Raw genomic sequence first — 19,539 nt, forward strand, 5'->3', positions numbered from 1 at the left:
TCATGTTTTGTTACTAATAAACTAAATACATAGCATATTTTATATTACATGTAACTACATATAAATATATGTTATATTTATATATGTAAAGATTTGCCACTTATGTGGTCTCATTAGATATTCATCACAGCTATAAGGCAGATGCCATTTTTTTTAGTCCCATTTTACAAATGAGAAAATTCAAACAGAAGGAGTTTACGTGACTTGTCCAGAGTGGCTAGGAATGTCTGAAGAAGAATTTTAACTCAGGTCTTCTGGACTCTAAATCCAAGTATTTGGCCTCTCCCCCAGTACCTAGTTCATAGTGTTTTATAAGTTCTAGTAGACTAATTGATGGCTCCCTTCTATCTTCCTAGCCTGACTTCTCATATCTCAGCTGGCTCTTCATCCAGTGTTTCAGGTTTCCCAAGTTCAGGCATTGTGCCATTTAGCTGCATAGGTGCTTTCTAACTCTCAGATTCAATAGTTCTTTGAAAAATCTTTAAGAAATTGCCACCATCTAATTATTAAAAGAAGTTGGGAGTACAACGGAGAAAGTGGTCATGGAGTCAGAAGACCATGAATCTAAACAGACACTAGCTGCATGATGCTAGACAAGTCACTTAACCTCTTTTTACCTCAATCTCCTCACCTGTAAAAGGAGGATAACACTAGCCTCTACCTCACAGAGTTGTGAGACTCAAATGAAACAATATACATAAAGAATATTTAGTACAGTGACCAATATACTATATAAATTCTTCTTCCCTCCCCATTGAGAAATACCTGTATTTCCAGACATGTAATATATGCTTTTCCTCTTAAGTTGCCTTTCAGAACACAAATTCCCCAAAGCTAGAGAATGCAGTTTTGAGTATCTGTCTTTCCAAATGTAGCTTTGCTTATTATTAGAATGTACAAAGGACAGAAGTCCAGACACAGAGATTGATTAATCTGAAACAATAGTTAGTCCCAGACATCCATCCTTTCCACATTTTGGGCAAAGCCATATTCATCTTGTTTCTAGTAGGTTATCTTTTCTCTTCCTCTTGCCCCTCTACTTATTTGATCCTGGAGGTCAGGTCTCATTTCTCAGAACTCACCTATTTTTCCAGGTCTTCTCTGAGGAATCAAGGACATATCCTAACCCAAGGCAAAATTGGTTTTGATTATTCTTGCCCCAGATCTGAAAAATGAAGGTCTATATTTCAGACTAAAGACACATAGTATGTATGAACTCATAGTATAAGAAACAAAATGGCAGTCCATACCTTCTAGAGTACTATTCAAAACACGCTATGATGTTCTTGTCCTTTGTTCTTGAAGAAGACCATGACATCAGGGAGGTGATACCATGACAAGCAGGTGAATTGGATCTGAGTGAGGGGGTGCTGTGCTTAGTCACCAGCCTTACTTTCTCCTCCAGAGCCATCTGGGACCAGAGGCCAGACATGAATCGGGATGACTGGAGATGATCCTGGATTCAAGGCAACAAGGGTTAAGCAGTTTGCCCAAAGTCACACAACTAGAAAGTATCAAGTATCTGAGGTTGGATTCAAGAACCAGTTTTCTTGAATCCAAGGCCAGGGCTCTGGTCAATGCATCATCTAGGATTAGTCAGATCCTCCCAGTGCCCTAGCTTCACTCTGGATGGAACTGATGCCCTTCTGGTTCTTTCCATAATAGATTAGGTGTGCTGTCAGAGGTAGAAGAGACCTACCTCAGAGCTCTTTCAGCCCAAGTCCTTCATTTTACAGTTGAGGAAACTGAGGCTTTGGGGTAACACAACTAATAAGTAGCAGAACCAGATTCCTCAGACCTTCTGGTTCCAAGTCCTATTCCAAGGCCTATGTTCTATATAGGCTGATCATCTATTCACAGAGGCCTCTGGGGCAAGGTACTGATACTTAGGGCTCAGGTGTACTACCTTAGGCAGATATTAGGGGGACAAAGAGGGAGAACTCCAGAATTGTTGAAAAAAAAAGTCAGGGTCAGGAGGATCAGAATAAATACAATTCCAGTCTCAAACTGAATGTGACAGAACAGTCACAATAAATGGGGTGGGAGCTGGGTGTGGGGGCAAAAGCCCCTAAGCTGGTTAAGATTGTGAAGCTGGCTTTGTGCTTATTAGTCAATCAGCTAACTTAGATTCCATGTGAATTATGCCCATGGCAATGTGCCAAGAACTACAGGAATGAAGTATAGAACACTGTCCCTGTCTTAAAGGAGCTCATTTCTTTGGCACTTTACAGTTTACAAACAAGATTACCATGAATCCTTCCTCAATGAAGATTTGTGAACTAGGTTAGACAAGTATTATCATAGTCATGATACAAATGAAGAAACTAGGACTTAGAAAGATTAAGTAATTTCCAGAAAGATTAAGTAATTTCCACAAATTTGAGACAAACAAGATTCTAACCCAAGCCTTGAGATTCCAAGTCCAGTTCTCCTTCCATTTTAAATTTGCATTCTAATGGGGGCTTGTGGAGACAATACTTGAACCCAAAGCTCTGGGTTTATTTCAGGCTTGACCTGCTGGTGGGGAAGATATTTTAGGCAACTGAATAAGACTTTCTATTATCTTACACTTCAAGATACCACCTTCCCTCACCAAAGTTTTAATAAAAATGGGAAGGAACCTAAGGAGAGAATCTAAATGGACATATCCTGAGAAAGCAAAAGACACACCTACTCTCTAAAGTGGTTGCTTTACCATCAGAGAACCCTGTACCTGCTCTGATTGGGGGAGATCATTGGGTAATTGAAGTTTGTCTTTCTCCAGGACTCTTGTAGGGTTCCAGAAATCTAACAGTTCTTCAGATCCTACAAGGAACACATGGAACTGATTTCACACACATCCTCAACAGTACTAACAAACCTCTTCCCTTTTTTTGAGAATAGGGAAGTTGGGGATCACTCTAAAGCTTCAATTCATTTAAATAACTGTATTGGGGTAAAACTGCCATATCTGGGAAATTAAAGGAGATATGTGGGCAGGAGGATTAGTGGGAAGACTTTACTGTAACAGAGGGCCTTGGGACCAAAAAGAAAAAAGTCCAAATCCAAAGTATTTTATAATGAAAGAATTTTTGACCTTCTTTCCCTACAAAAAAAATTATACACATAGGTTTTTGTTTTTGTTTTTATTTTTTAAGCATCAAGTCTGTCTTTTCTCCTGACAAGAAAAAATTCAAAACAGGCCCCAGGCTCCTAAGTATTTTTGAAATAACTGTAGTTGTTTGTTCTTATTAGAATTTTCCATAGTCCCTGTGACCAAAGGATTTTTCTTTGTGTACTCTGGGGGTGTAAGCATAATACTCCAACCCATCTATTTCCCCTGGACATAACCAGTGACCCATTGCTGACACAGTAACAAAGCCATGACCCTCTCCTCAGTGAGGGGAACATCCTAGAGCTTAGCTGTTGTCGGCAGCTTCAGATGGTGCTGACACTAAGGAAGATCCGTCTAGTCAGGGGAAAAGCATGGGAGCTGAGGGCAGCATTTCCTATCGAAAGAATCCCAGAAAGCATTACTGGGGAACTAGAGCCAAGGGGTCAGAGACTAAGAGATCAAAATCCAAGGGGAGCCAGGTACAAGGCTGTCACTGCCAATCTGTGGGGTTGTTTATTCTCCTGCCCCAGCCTGCGGGGCTGTTCTTATGGGCAAGCATGGCCCCTGCCAGTCTGCTTGAGCCCCTGTTAATCCCCTGCAGCTGTGCTGGCACCACAGTCCAGACAGCCTCCACCACTTATAGCAAAACTCTAACCAGCCCAGTGAGCTTGTTACTAGGGAAAGAGATCGACAGTCTTGGTTAAAAGGAAGATTTGGGATGATTTCAAGTAACCAGAGCCCTCCAAGCAATCCTGTAAATGAGATGGCTTAGCCTGGGGTCATAGAGTGGTCAGAGGACTGGAGTTCTGAGGATGAGAATATGAATCTTGCTGCTGATCCTTGTTAATTGGGTGACCCTGGGCCGATCACTTAACCTCAGTTTATTCATCTGTAAGATATTACTAATGTTAGCACCTACCTTAACAGATTGCTGAGGGAATCACATCAGAAAACAGTGTTTTCAAAAGTCAGGTCCTAATATTACTTATCTACCATGTTTCTCTGCTCTCAGAGCCTACTTAGCAATCCTTTCTCTTCCTTCACCTTTTCTGCCATCCATACTAGTTATGATAAATTCACTCATATGAAGAATAACCAACCAAATAAAAAAATTCCCCAAACTTTAAAGATAATTTTCAACTCAAAAAAGAGTCTCTCCTTTTTCTTCATTCCTAAAACCTACTACACATTTCTTTCCAATATTAATTTGAGTAAAAGTATGTCCCTGTCCCAGATAGGACAGCAAGAATGGTGAAGGTGAAAGGATATCATTTAAAGGCAGAAAAGACAAGGGATTATTTTTTGGTAAAAGGAAGATTTGGTTTGGGGGAACTTTGCTTTTTGTCAACTTCTCTTTGTATCCTCAAGGTTCTGGAATTGAGCACTCTGAATATCTAGGATGGAACAAGGTAGATGATGCCAAAGATGACAAATTGGAGAGGGGGGGCTAGTTATGGGGGGAGGGGGAGAAAGGGGGTTCTCTCACTCTTTCTACCCTACTTCTCTCTGTCCTCTAAAGAAAAGAAATTAAAAATTGAGGTTCCAGAGTGATTTTTTCCAATTACAAAGTCTCCAATGAAATTAAACCTTGCAAAGAAAAACAATTTTACTCCCACCCCCAACCAGAAAAAGAGGACAACAGACTTGTCATCTGGGAGACTCAGAGCCATAACTAGGGCAAGCCTGTCCCAGGGTGCCAGATTTGTAGGACAATGAGAACTCTTGAAGTCTTTCAGCAGCATAGAATAAGTCCATCTAGCTCTTAGTTCACCAGAATAATTTGTTTAAAAAGGAATTTTTAAAAATACTAGCTAGCAAGTTGGACTGAATTCTTTCACACCTTGGCCTACTTTCCATTCCTTTCACTGAAGAGAAATTTTGGGTTCACTTGTCCTGATCATGTTTTTCCATAGGTGTCAGCTCTTGACACAGACTTTCCTAGTTATGACTCTGGGTTGATTAATACTAAATTTAAAGAGAAACAGTAACTGTGAACCAAGAAGACTAGAGGAATCAAAGTTGGCATCCAATGGTCTACTCTCTGAGGCTATATTCAAGTTAGACCAAACTCTAGTTGCCTCCAGCTAAAACTTAGCCCATGGAGATGTACTAAGAAACTGTTTGTGAAAAAGCTGTTAGTTCATAGAAACAAACATTTGGAACCAGAAATCAATTATGTGAAAGTAAATGTATCTGGACAGGATTATTAGTGATGTTCAAACCCAGGGGTGTCTAGGGTTTGGCTACACATCATGTCCCATTTTTCAAAGATTCCCAGAGAGGCAAAATTTAAAACATATTTCTGCAGAGCAACTTTCTTGTTTGGTTTCAAATCCATGTGTGTTTCTTGAGGAACTGACTAGCCTGGGCCTGTTTCCCATCTTATGGTGTTCCCCTCAACCAAAGATCCATCTGCTGATTGGGGCAATTGTATACAAAAAGAGCCAAAATATAGCCTTCTAAGATGACAGGACCAGCAATCTGGACCAGAATGGACCATAGAGGACATCTAAGTCTAACACCATCATTTTATAAAAACTGAGTTCCAAAAAAAAGATAAAAAACTTGGTCAAAGTCATAGGGGTAATATGTAAGAGGGCTAAGGTTTGAACTAATGCTCTCTCAGTCCAAGCCCACACTCAAATTAATTGTTAAGTACTTCACTCTAGCATGAATTTGATTATATTAGAAATCATGTCATGCTCCCTGTGATGAAGGCGGTACTTGTGTTATAAAAAATGATGGTGGTGATGGTGAATTGTTTCAGTCATGTCCAACTCTTCATGACCCAATTTGGAGTTTTCTTGGCCAAGATACCAGAGTGGTTTGCCATTTCCTTCTCCAACTCGAAACTGAGACAAACAAGGTTAGGTGAGCCCAAAGATTTCATCTCAGGAAGATGAATCTTCCTGATCCCAGACTCAATATTCTATCTACTGTGCCAACTAGCTGCTCCATGACATAAAAATACTCTGATAAAATACTACAACTGATTTTCCCTGTGTTCATGAATATTGATCTTGTTATTCAATAGTCATAGATGTATTTAGGACCAGAAAGTCTAACTTTGTAGGGACTCTGCATTTCACAGGGAACAAGTTGTACATTAGTTCTCAAAGTTCACTGAACCATTGAGGGTCTAGTTGACCTTCAATCTCTCCATCAATTCCACTTGCTTTTCCTAAGATCATTCTACCTTTAAATTTTTCCATCATTGAGAGTATGGTTCACCCATGAAGACCAATAGAAAAAATTAAAGTAAAAAAGCAGAATGTAGTGGGTTTTCTCTAAGGCAACCTGTCTGCCCAGTTTTCATTACACCTAATTGACTTAGGTGTAAATCTGACCTAGGAGCCATACACTATTTCTATAACTGTCCTAAACTCAAAATCCAGAGGATTGCAGTAGATTCTTATTATGACTAAACCTCCTACCACCCACCAGCCATATTCTTGAGTGTATTTTTTGCTTTAGTTGATGTGACTTCCATTGGATCTGGTTTTCTGGAGTCTTTCAACTTTCAAGTCTTTGCCTGTGTCAATCCAAATGCTCTTCCTGTACAAGATTATTTCAGACCCATTTTGCCTCCTACTGGCTTTCATTAATCTCATATCACAGGACCACAATTTCAAAATATTTAAATCCAGATCTCCCTCTCTAACATGGGACATCCAAAACACCAAGTTCCTGAAATTCCCAAATGCTTCAAAATTGTTCAAGGGTTATTAAAGTCTTCTCTGCAGTTGCTAAGAGTTTGAAATTGGGGAGCAGGGGTAAGTGGTTTGAGATGTAAATTATTTAATCTCTTAATTTTCTTTTTCCTCAACTGTTTGTTAGGTATGGGGAGTTAGAGTTTACAGCTCTGCAAAACCTCAAAGCTGTTCTCCAGTCATCTTTCCCAAATGTCCTCATCAAAGAGAAAAAAATAACTTAATTAGAAAAGATGAAAAGCTTGGGAGAAACCCTAGTCTGACTCTCTAAAAGAGATTTTCTGTTTCATTTCACAAAGTTTCTTGGCAGCATCCAAATTTCTAATCCTGCTTAATCACACTAAGAGCTTTAATCCAGACTCCTTGATTTATCTGAACATACCTTCACCCCATTCCCCAAGTCCTCTCTGAGTCTCCCTCTACACATCCCAAAGAGTTGTCCTCTAAAGGATCCTTGTTTGACATTTAAAGCCAAACTATCTCAGATCAATCTTAAATCAACAAATAATACTATTTGCTTTGTATGTCGTACTGTACGGGGCTATGGAGAATACCAAGATAAATAAGACAGTAGTCGCCTTATGTTCAAATAACTCACAAACTAAGGGGAATTAGAGGTTGGCGGGGGGAGAAGATTAAGGTGCAAAAATAGAAAAAAGCTAACTAAAAATATAAATGCACGAATTTTACATGCTAAGATGTGATATAAACAGAATAAAAGAATTTGGAATTTTGGGGGGACTTCATAACTGAGAAATACTTACCTCAACTATACACTCAATAATGACCATTTAGGCTCTGCTAGAATTGTAGGTTTCCCTACAACAAAGGGGAAACCAGCTATTTTCCTATTGGAAAGTTCCAATTGTTAGGAAGTTTTTCCTGATAACAAAGCTACATTTGTCTCTTTGCCACTTCTACTCCTTGCTCCTGGTTTTGCACTGAGGTTAGATAGAACTGTATCTAAGAGAAGAGGTTGAATCTCTCCTCCAAATCAAAGTCTTTCAAAATACTTGAACACATATAATAAACCCACTCAATCTTCTCTCCATGCTAAAAATTCCCTTCAATTGATCTTCATTTATCATGCTCTCAAGGTTCTTCATTCTCTCTCCCCTCTCTTACCCTTCTCTGTCTTGTTCTGCAGCTTACCAGTGTCCTACTGAAAGTGATGTTCACTGCAGAACAAATGTGATCCATCAGACCAGAGTATAGAGGCACTGTCTCTTCTTATTCTTGGAATGCATGGCACTGAGGAGACAAGAAAAAGTGACAGTCTCTTCCCTCAAGGAACTGATTTTCAAATTCAATTATACAAGCAAAAATATTCATAAAATAAAATCTTTAAGTTCCTAAAGGTGGAGACTTCTTTAGTCATTCTTTGTATTCCCAGGATTTTGTATAGTTTGGGGCACATTTAATAATGTTTATTGTCTGACACTGTCCCTGTTAATTTGTTGAATTGATGATTTTTTTGATACATTGTTGAAACATATTGAGTTTCAATAGACTAAAACCCATAGACATTTTTCATGCAAAAAAATATAACCCCCAAACTGTACTTTTGAAGTTAATTTTTTTGTTTTTACAAGACAATAGAGTTAAGTGACTTCCCAAGGTCACACAGCTAAGTAAGTATTAAGTGACTGAGGATTTGAACTCAGGTCCTCCTGACTCCAGGGCATCCACTGCATCACTTAACTGCCCAGTGAAGTTAAATTTTTAACCCAAGTGTGAGATTTTTTCCATTTGTCCATTGTCTATTTGTACCCTTTGAATACATATCTACTGGAGAATAGCTTTTATTGCTAATAATAGCTAATAGTTACATTTTTGCCAGGCAGCATTCTTTATTACATCTTTCTTTTTGTTCTATGCAGTGACTTTGGTAATTGGATTGGTTTAACACTGAAGTAAATTAATTTGGATAGTATTATAATTTTCATTATATTGATGGCCAAATAATGAACAATTAATATTTATCTCATTTTGGGGGCATATTTCTATAAAGGATATTTAGTACTTATATTCATAAAGCTTCTGGGTTTGTCCTAGTAGGTAGACTCCAAATATGTTATACATTTTTTAGTTATTGTGAATGAAATTTTTCTTTCTCTTTTTTTTCTTGCTGGGTTGATAACAGAGAAATGCTGATTTTTAAGTGAATTTATTTTATACCTACAGTTTTGCTGAAGTTATTGTTTCTGTTACTTTTTAGCTAACTCTAGGGTATGTAAAGAATCCTGGAACCTTATAGCATCTATCAAAAGAGATAACTTTGTTTTCTCTTTGCCGATAATTATTCAGGGGAATGCTTTAACCAAGGCTCAGAATGGTCACCTTGATTCCAGTCATCTGGCAGCATGGGGCAAAGTCTAATTCTGAGCCTTGATCCAGCATTTGGATACCCATAATCGGATGCTCTTGCTCTACCTTCCACTCAAGTAGCAACAATCAGCCTTCCTAGGGGAGGGATAACTCAGGGAACTAGCTGTCTCACGTGTTTTTCCCTTTGGATGTTCTCATGAGATTAGTTCATGTTGCTTGAGGAATCAGTGAATATAAAAGATTTTTGTGCTTGTGTGGCTAATACCAAAGAAAAGTCTATTTGTGCTTAAGGCCCTGAGGAAGTTATTCAACCCAGTGAGTTAATCGTCTTGTGTTGCCTTGGTTCCCTGGAGAGTGCCAAGGTCACCAAGGCGGTGAGGTGGTTCTGGCCATGCCTGCTCATGTTGACCCTCAGTGTTATGTTGATATTTACACCCAATTCTTTTTCTACCATGAATTTTACAAAACATATAATGTCAGGCTTCACCTCCCTTGAGAATTTGTCCCCCTCATTCCCATCTCATCATGTTGTTTTAATCACTGACTTAAGAAAGAGATGGATGACCTCCTTTTGGCCTCTTCTCCACTAATCCATCTTTCTCACCTAGATTCTAAAAGAACATTCCTCAATGAGGTCATTATTTTTAGGAGGCAGAGGTAATGTTTGGGTAGGGAGGGATGGGGAAGGATTGAATTCTAGTCATGGCTCTGCCAGGGAGTAGTGTGATATTAGAGAAGTCCTTAATTTCTCAGCCTCAATTTCTTCTTCTGCAAAATGTAAAATGCATCAGATGATCTCTATTTTTTCTTCAGTTCCAGGATCTCATGATGCCAGAAAACAGCCCCTTCTGTGTTTCAGTTCATACATAAACACAAGAGGATAATTTTAGTAGTGGTGGGCCCCAGGGATCAAGGGAACCTAGGGGCAGGAATTCCAATTTCTGATCTGCAACTGAGGACATAATTGTTCAAAAAAATCACACACACTCATCACACTGGAACCTTAAAAATTATGTTGGCCAGCATCCTTATTTTATAGATGAAAAAACTGAGACCCATAGAAATGGTACAGTTTGCATAAGGATAGGCTGAGGGTAGTGCCAGAACTTAGATTAGACCCAGATCTTCCCAGAATACTGCTCTTTCTGTCCCAGAACCTTGTCATCCACAGCTTAGATTATAAACTCTTCCAAGCCAGAAGACAAATCTCTAAATTCCCTTCCTAAAGATGGGAATAATAGAAATGAAGACAACAGCAGATACTTTTTGATGATGGTGATGGTGGCTTTTGTTTAATAGGGATAACAAAACCACTTTGAACATCAGGTACTTCATTTGGAGAACATGCATTTGTGACTAGAAACTAAGATACCAAGAGGATGAATAATTAGCCCAAGATGATCTGTAAAGGGGGTTGGAAGATAGAGGAAAAAGCAAGGGTTAAGACCAGAGCCTATCTATTATCATATTGTAGGTTTAGAAGTCATATTACCTTTGAGAGACAATATGGTGTGAAGACTTAAAAACTTGCCTTGAAAGGCTTAGAAATAGTCTAGCTATGTGATCCTAGGAAAATCATTTAGCTTTCAGAGCTCCAAGAAAAGTTCTAAGGTGTAGGGAGGGAGTTTCTTCATCCAGGAGTTCCCTGTATTAATAAAACCACAGTTCCAATCCCTATCTTTCTTTCCTCTGTAGGATGTGCCAATCAAATCTAGTTCTCTGGTGCCAGGCAGGCTTAATGGCCTGATACACAGCTCCCCATTCTTATGGAACCTGAACTAGGATCCCTCCCTTGAAGTTGGCTGAGCTTCTCACAGGTAGATGACTTTGGAGGAGAGAATGAGGCAGGTGACTTTGCACTGCCCTGCCTCACTTAGATCCAATTCAATTGCAAGTCAAGGCATCACCCTCCTGATGTCATTGCTTTTCTTCCAGAAAGGACTAGCAACAAGAGCAACAGCAGGTCCCTAGGATCCTGGACTCCCTTAAAGCTCAAATATTAGCCAGTTGTGCCTTACTGTAAATCTTATGGACCTCTCTCACATCTCCCCAAAGGCATTGGCATCTCCTTCTCCTGAATAAGATGCTTTGGATTCAGTTAAATTAATTATGCACCCAGCAAAAGGCTCTGGATGTCTTAAGAAAGACAGAAAGACCTTCCCAGTGTCTCTAAATTCACATCTGAATGAGGCTGCCTTCTAAACATTTTCTAACATAGACCCTGGTATCAGCAATAATGTTTATTAAAAAATTTGTTAATATAAGTAGCATTTATTGATGGACTACAAATTCAATGGGAGTCAGAAGAATGATATGGCAACCCGAAAATCTAACATGACCTTGGGCTTTATTAATAGAATCTTAGAATCCAGCCTTAGGATTGTCACATCATCCTTAGTTTTAACATTTTAGAAAGAACATTGATAATTTGGAAGACACCCAGAGGAGGGTAACTGGAATGATGAAAGACTGACATCATGCCATATTGGAATGGATTGCCAATATTGCAAATGCTTAGCTTAGATAAGGAAAAAAACTTAGAAAGGATTTGATAGATGACTTCAAGTATTTGAAAGGTTGTCACCTAAAAGAAAGATTCCTTTTATTCTACTCAGTTTTCAGAGGACAAAACCAGAAGCAGTGAATTACAGGAAGGCAAAATTTCAGACATTCAATTTCTCTGCACCTCAGTTTACTGATTCATAAAATAAGGGATGCTGGGTTAGATAATAATTCAAAACTTCTCATTCTGTAAAGAGAAAAGGTTGAAAATGCACATAACCTTGGAAGAGATGATAGAGCTCACTCTGTAGTGGTTTGAACTTTTTCCAGTTCTTCTTACTGAAGGTCTTCTAGAAGTAGCAGGATGACTACTCTCATGTATCTCATAGAGGAGAGTCTTTTTCAAGTGTAAGATGGACTTGATGACCTTTGAGATCCTTTCCAACCCAAAGATCCCTTAAAACCATAATACTTTGGCACAGATAGCTAATTTAGATATTGAAAGGTAGGAGTAGGAAGGGTCCCTGGCTCCAAAATAAGAACAATAGAAAAGATGATGAAAAACAGAAAGGAAAAAATGGAAAAAACTCCTTTCATAGAAATCAGAAGCCTTGAGTTCATGTCCATTTTCCAACACTAACTACAGTACCTTGAACAAAATAAATTCTCTGCAGCCTGATATTTCACATCCTTAAAATGTGATAATGACATATGACTATTACACTATTAACCTCATCAATTTATTTAGTATTGTAAGGTTTGCAAAGCACTTTCTTCATGACAAACCTCTGAAAATAGGTGGCATATGTGAAATATCTACTTGGCTTTTTAATGGAAATAGGCATTATATATTTTAAATCCCATTTTAGTGATAATGAATTGAGGTTAAATAACTTATATATGATCACACTCCCTAATCCAATAGTTAAACTATTAATTTATGTATTATACTATAACATGATATATTATAATGCATTACTATATTACATTTATTATATAACATAATAATATAGTATCTATTCTATAACAAGCATTGTGCTAAGCACCTTACAATTATCTCATTTGATACTCACAATCACCCTGGGAGACAGGTACTATTATTATCATCCCTATTTTATAGATGAAGAAATTGAGGCAAACAGGCTTGATTGATTTGCTCAGGGTCACACACACTAGTAAAGTGTCCAAGGCCAGATTTGATCTCAGGAATTCCTGACTCCAGGTACTCTGTCCACCCTGGCATCTTGTCTGAGGTTTCATGACTCCAAATCTAATCACTATGTTAATTTTTTGTGAAGATCCTTGTAAACTTTGATGGGCTCTGTAAATGTGAGTTATGATGAAGATGAAAGTTCAAAGAAGAGGAGCAATTCTGACCAGGAAGATCAGGAAAGGCTTCTCTTAAAGGAGTAATTTTTGACCCAGGCCTTACAGAATGGACAGATTTCAACAAGTGGATATTGAAAAAGGGGATTCCAGCTGAGAAAATGTTAAGGGTAAAAATATATTTAGGGAATAGTGATTCCATTTTATTGAATGGGAAATAATATTAGATTAAAATGAAAAGGTATGTGGAAGTCAGATGATGGAGTGCTTACTTGAATATCAGAGGGGGGAATTCATAGCTTGATTTTTTTTATTTTGTATGCAATCAGGAGCCACCAAAGGTTTATAAGCAGAGGGGTAATATGCATTAAGAAAATTATTGTCATTGGTTGTGACTGATTGTGGGGGAAAAGCGAAAAGTAGAGGAACTTAAGAAGATATTTTAATTAGTAGTAAAAGCCAATGATCTATCCTAGGTTGGTAGCAGTGGGAATAGAGAAAAGGGCACAGGTGGAGAACAGAAATAGAATCAATGAATTGGCAACTGATTAGAATGAGGGGGATGTAGAAGGAAGAGTTAAATCTCTTTGCGTTGTTTGCTTTAACAGGATAATCTGAATAGTGTAAAAAAAAGTGAATTATCCTCCTGGATCTACCCTTTATTAGCTGTGTGATCTCTGGCAAATCACTTCACTCCTTTGGCCTCAACTTTTCATCTATAAAAATGAGAGAGCTGTACTGATGATCTCCTTCCAGCTCTAAAATTCTGGGATTCAACCACAGCTAAGTTTAGTAGCAAAAAGAATAAGATCATCCAAGAAATATCACTGTACAAAATCTCTTTATGCTCCTTTAATCTCCTTGCCAATGTATGACTTTGGCTGATAGATTAAATTAAGTTATGGTGGTCTGATTTCACAAAGAAGGTTTCTGCTCCTTTATCATCACTAGTTTTATCATTAAGAAAGAATATTTAATGCCTATTCTGTGTAAGGTACTAGGATCTACTTCTGGAATCTTTCTGGAAAACAATCAGTGAGGGCATCTCTGAGCTTCCAAATCTCCCTCATTGGTGTATGGCTTTTGTTAACATTGTGAAACTTAATAAAACAAATGATCAAGCGAAAAAATCACCTTCCAATGCAACAGTCTTAGTGAAAATTTTAATGACAAAAGCTATGCCCCTCTTTCAATGAAATACCTTGACTTCAGGCCCCAATAAAAATGAAAATGGAAAACACAGATGCGGAGATGGATGAAAAGAGAGGAAGAAAGGGGGGGGAAATGTTGATGAGGCCAGGCAGAAAATATAATTGCTTTTTTTCTTGATAATCCTCAATACAACCAGTAAGACTTGCTTTCAACAAGCCATATTTAAATAAATAATTTCAACATGTAAAATATCACCATAGTTTCAAAAGTCATCAAGTTTCTGTTAGACCATTTATTTGCTTTCATTTTTCTTCTCAAATAGTAACAGTTCATGTGTATTCCTCAATTTAAGTTCTGCCTTTTCTATTTTGCATAATTTTATATTCCATATTTTTATATTTCTTATATTATCTCTTAATTGTATTAGATTATTATCTTACATTAACATATCAAAATGTTTTTTTAAATATTTTTCATTGTTAGACATCTAAAAATGCTTCTAGATTTGTTTTTTACTTTTAAATGGGGTTTTTCCCCCCAATTGCAATGTTGTTATAAAAATCTATAAACAGATGGCTCTTTTTGTTGTTGTTGTTGGATATTTTTTAATAGCACTTTCATGGTATATTCCTGACAGTGGAATCAATGAGTCAAAAGGGATGATTATTCCTATAACTTTCATTGTGAACAACCAGATTCTTCTCCAAAACAGATTTTACAGATTTACAATTCCTCAGCCATGAATGACTGTACTGTCTGTTTTCCATAACTTTGTATGCATGTGAGTATTTGTTTTTATTTTTAATAATTTGATGGGCTCACATTATTGTTAATAGGACTATAAAGTGTGATCCACAGAAAATTCACCAGAAACCTAAAGTTTAGCCAAGAAAAATCTATAAACATGTTCTTGCAGTTGTTCTTTTATTTTTATCATCATGGTTTTAGTCTGACTTCTACCCAGCATATATTCAAGAGGAGCAGGAGAATTCCTTGGAGCTGGAAAGGACTCATCTAGTCTAACCTTATTTTACATCTGAAAGAAGTGAGCCCTAAATAAGGGGAAAAGACTTGGTCAAGTTCACATAACAAGGACCAGGCTCAGATACTAAAGACTCCTATTATTAGTTTATATTTATATCACTCTTTAAAGCATTTTTCTTATAATGACCCAGTTAGATATGTGCTGTATATAATCTTGTTTTCAAATGAAATAATGTATATATTTGTAAAACTTCAAGTACTACATTAATGTCAGCTCTAGTTATTTTCATTTGACAAATGAGGAGACTGAGACCAAGAAAGGTAATCTACCTGAATTTATCCAGTGGGGTAATTGTCAATATTGGGATTCAAATTCAAGTCTTCTGGCCACAAATCTAGAGCTAAACTCTCAAGAAGAAGAAAAAGGAAATTTTATCAAAAAAGGAACCACTGGCAAATGAATACTGATTCTTGAGGTTCGTGTGTATCCGTTTGGGAGGAACTTTTTTTTGGTCTGTGTTTGCTCCATCTCAGAATCACTTCATAAGCATTTACAGTCTTGGTGCAGCCAAAGGTTTTTTTTTTTTAAGTCTTTTCCCCAAGCTCTCCTTCAGACTCCTGGCCAGGGTTAAATTGTCTTTCACAAGGCCAACAACGTGACAAGTCTTAACTTGCTAATCAGGAACTTGAACCCGGATCCATGACCCCAAACCCAGAAAGAAGTGGGCTGAACTCAGACTGAAGCCCAAATAGAATTGTTCCAAATAGGAAAAATATACTTACTGAAAGGTTTTTTGTTTATCTTTTTAAAAAACCAAAACTCATGCCATAGTGAACTAGTTCAATATAAAAACTACATGTGCACATTTTCCAAAGCTAGTGAACATAAGGACATTTTAGTATTTTCCAAAATGAATCAATAATATGTTGAGGTAGAATTCCACTTTATAAATCAGAAAGTTACCAGATGTAAAAGATAACAGGATTCACTTCAAGAACTATTTTTTTTAAATCAATGATCCATTGTCAGTTGTGGGGACACGTCAGCTGCTGATCTAAGAACTATTCCTATATCCATGCTTTTGGGTTCAGGAATTTTCAGCTTGCACTCTACTAAAATTTTCCTAATTCCTGAATTCCAACTCAAGACACTGAGCATTCTGGTCCTTCTTGATTTCAAGCTTATATTTACTTTCAGATTTTACAGTGTCCAAAAACAAACAAATCCAATCACTGATATTTATAAAACATTGTAAGATTTGCAAAGCACTTTACAATCCTGTGATATATGTGTGTATGTATAGAGATAGAGATTTATATGAAAGGTATTATCATCCTCAGAGAAAGAGACCAGAAAAATTAAGAAACTTTCCTAGTCATATCATTATTATATGTCTGAGTCAAGATTTGAATGCAGGTCTTCCTCATTCCAATTGAAACATTCTTTCTAAAGTTTGGATTCAAGAAAATTAGCCCACTTTTAACTACCTACGGAACTGTAGTTAAGCCAACTAAACTTGCTGAGGTCAATTTCCTCATCAGTAAAATGTGAATCTCTGGGTAGAATTCAAACCCAGGTTTTTGTAATCCCTAATCTAGACTTCTACCCATTGCACCTGATGCCTAATTTACCTGTCTACTTTCCTCTGCTCCTGTTACCAATTCCAGGAGTCCTCTCCTAGGACTTTCATTCCTTTCTACCTCCAGCCTGCATACCTTCTACAGACTCCAAAATTATTTTCTAAGGTGGATAAACATAGGGAAAGTATCTGCAAAATCAGAAAATATCCACCTGGATAAAGTAATTAGATATATTTCTAAAGTCTATCTAGCTCCACACTAATTGTGTCAAATTATTTTCTTCTAAAGTTCCTCCTGGAGAGGGTGTGTTTGTGTGTGTGTGTGTGTGTGTGTCTGTGTGTCTGTGTGTCTGTGTGTCTGTGTGTGTGTTCAAATCTCGTGTGTGTGTGTGTTCAAATCTCCATCTCAAACTCTAACTGTATGACGCTGGGCAAATCACTTAATCTCTGCCTGCATCAGTTTCCTCATGTGTAGATGCACCTAACTCCCAGGGTTGTCACAAAAATCAACCAAGATAATAAATGTTAACTGTTATTATTAATATTATTGCTGCTGTTTTTGTTATTCCAGGTCCCAGAAATCAGAGCCAGAAACAGCAATGAGTGGCTGTGGGAATTCAGGGAAGCATCTTTTGGATAAAGGTAAAGGAAAGCTCTGATTATTAGAGCAACTATTGGAGTGGGCTGTCCAACCTGCAGGGACGGGGGGGGGGGGGGGGGGGGGGGGGTGGAATCAGCAAATGGAAGCCTCTTGTAGGGGGATTCTTGTTTAGGTAGGAATTGAACTGATAGCCTCTGGGGTCCCTTCCAGAATCACAGAATCATAGAATTTGAGAATTGTAAGTCAGTCTTTTATCCAATTCATAAATGAAAGGAATGTCTATCCTAACATACCTGGAAAATTGTATACCAGCCTCTGTTGGAAGACCTCCAAGGAAGCAGCCTGTTACAATTTGGGAAAGTTCTGACACCAAGTCTAAAACTGAAGACGGCTTACCCTTCAGAGTTTTCTCTTCCTCAAGCTAAACAATCCCAGTTTCTTCCACCAATTCCAATATGACCTGGACTCAAAGCCCTTCATCATCTTGGTGGTCATGGTGATCATCACTCTTCACTCACATTCCTTTAGGCATTCTCCATCTTATCAATATTTTGCTTAAACTGTGGTCCTCAGAAACATATAATAATCAGTATGAGATCTGATGAAGGAAGATTACAATGGATTTATACCTCCCTAGTTCTGGGAACTATCTCTCTTAATTATGAGTTTCTGTGTTATTGTATCCCCAGGAGAGAATTGTACATCAAGAATTATCAATGGTTCATGGAGGTTGGGGCTTGTGTTTAGATGGTTTAGTATTCAAGGAGCTCTAGAGTATCCAAAGGAAAAAGTTTGATCCCAGTACAGATGCCACTTCTGGACCTTACTCAGACCCCAGAAAATACTCAAGTTTCATTTTTAAAATGTTTAGGTTGAACAGAAAACTGGAATTGCAGCCTCCAGAGGCAACATCAGGCCAAACAAACACTCTGTTTGGCACCATTTCGTGACCCAGAACAAGGCAGTAGGCTGTGGAATTGTTTTGCAGGAGAAAACCATGAGAATTAAGAACATGAAGCAACAGGCCAACAGAGAGGTGCTAGGCTCTGCAGTGTACCTCAAAATGTATGACCATAACAAAAACCATATTTAGCAAGATTTCCAACATGCTCACACAATGCCTCTCATCATTTTACAATGCCTGCTGTCTTCTGACCTTAAATGCCAAGTTAGAACCAGGAACCACATGAAAAATCAATTCCCATTTATGTCTTTTATTTTAAAACCATTTTATATTTTGGTTGTTTTCTCTCCTTCCCTTAATCCCTCTTTCCTTCCCTCTTTACCTCCTACCCCTAACCCACAAATACTGGACAAAGAAAATGTCTCATGGGAAGGCGCAGAGGCTTGAAAGCTTTCCTTTTTAAAAATTTATTTAATGTCAAAAACAAATTTTCAGAACCCACTTCGTTTAGTGACTAGAATAAAAACCATAGACATTTGATCCACTGATGAAGCTGCCAAAGATTTGCTCAGCATGATAACCCAGGGCTGGGGGCCAAGGGTGAGCTAATACAGTAATTACTTTCCCAACACAAAAGGGGAGCTAAAAGCAAAAAGCAGTCCAACTCATTTACCTAAATGTACTATGTGAACTTTGGGGGGGGGGTTGACTCCTTTGTCAGAGTTATTTTTCTGTCTCCTTCACTCAACCTCATAATCAGTTCTTTTAGAATGAACTGACTAATAGAGAAAAAGGATTTTCTTTAGAGGTGACCATCCAACTACATGAATTTTGGGGGACATAGTAGGTTAAGGCAGCTTTACCTCCTCCATATAACAGTCAATAATTCCTTTATGGCCTTGAGGTGACCCAAATACCTTGAGAAACATGAAAGATTTTAAATTTATATCCTTTCCTGGTATTTCTTATCCCTGGTGGCTTTGTGGGAGGGAGGAAAGTAAGCACGTATATATTGCCTGTTATATAGTGTGAGTCACTATGCCAAGTTCTTTTTTATCATTTGCTATCTCAATTCACACAACACCCCTAAGAAATATATTGTTTCATTTTAAATTGCAAGGAATTTAAAGGCAAAAGTTAAGTAATTTGACCAGGGTTACATAGCTTGTAAAGGACTGGAGTTGAATTAGCATCAAGGTCTTCTTGACTCTAGATTCTATCCTCTTGAATGAGTGATCAACCCTACAGAGTTAACCTTACACCTAAATTTCTGACATACCTCAGTGCACCTGTACTCTTTAGAGATTTAAAGAGGTTAAGAACATGGGAGGCCAAAGCAAGTCACTTTTAAAGAATAC

General features: G+C 37.7%; 1 long non-coding RNA gene across 1 annotated transcript; it reads right to left on the minus strand.

The window, feature by feature from the left end:
* Window positions 1–101: 101 nt before the first annotated feature.
* Window positions 102–17,278, minus strand: LOC141508152 (uncharacterized). The gene is made up of 3 exons (XR_012474352.1): window positions 7,957–17,278; window positions 1,251–1,456; window positions 102–1,165 (listed from the first exon to the last, which is right to left on the minus strand). It is a non-coding gene; the product is annotated as an uncharacterized LOC141508152 (long non-coding RNA).
* Window positions 17,279–19,539: the final 2,261 nt, after the last annotated feature.

This window comes from Macrotis lagotis, chromosome 1 (genome assembly GCF_037893015.1).
Source record: "Macrotis lagotis isolate mMagLag1 chromosome 1, bilby.v1.9.chrom.fasta, whole genome shotgun sequence".
NCBI lineage: Eukaryota > Metazoa > Chordata > Mammalia > Peramelemorphia > Peramelidae > Macrotis > Macrotis lagotis.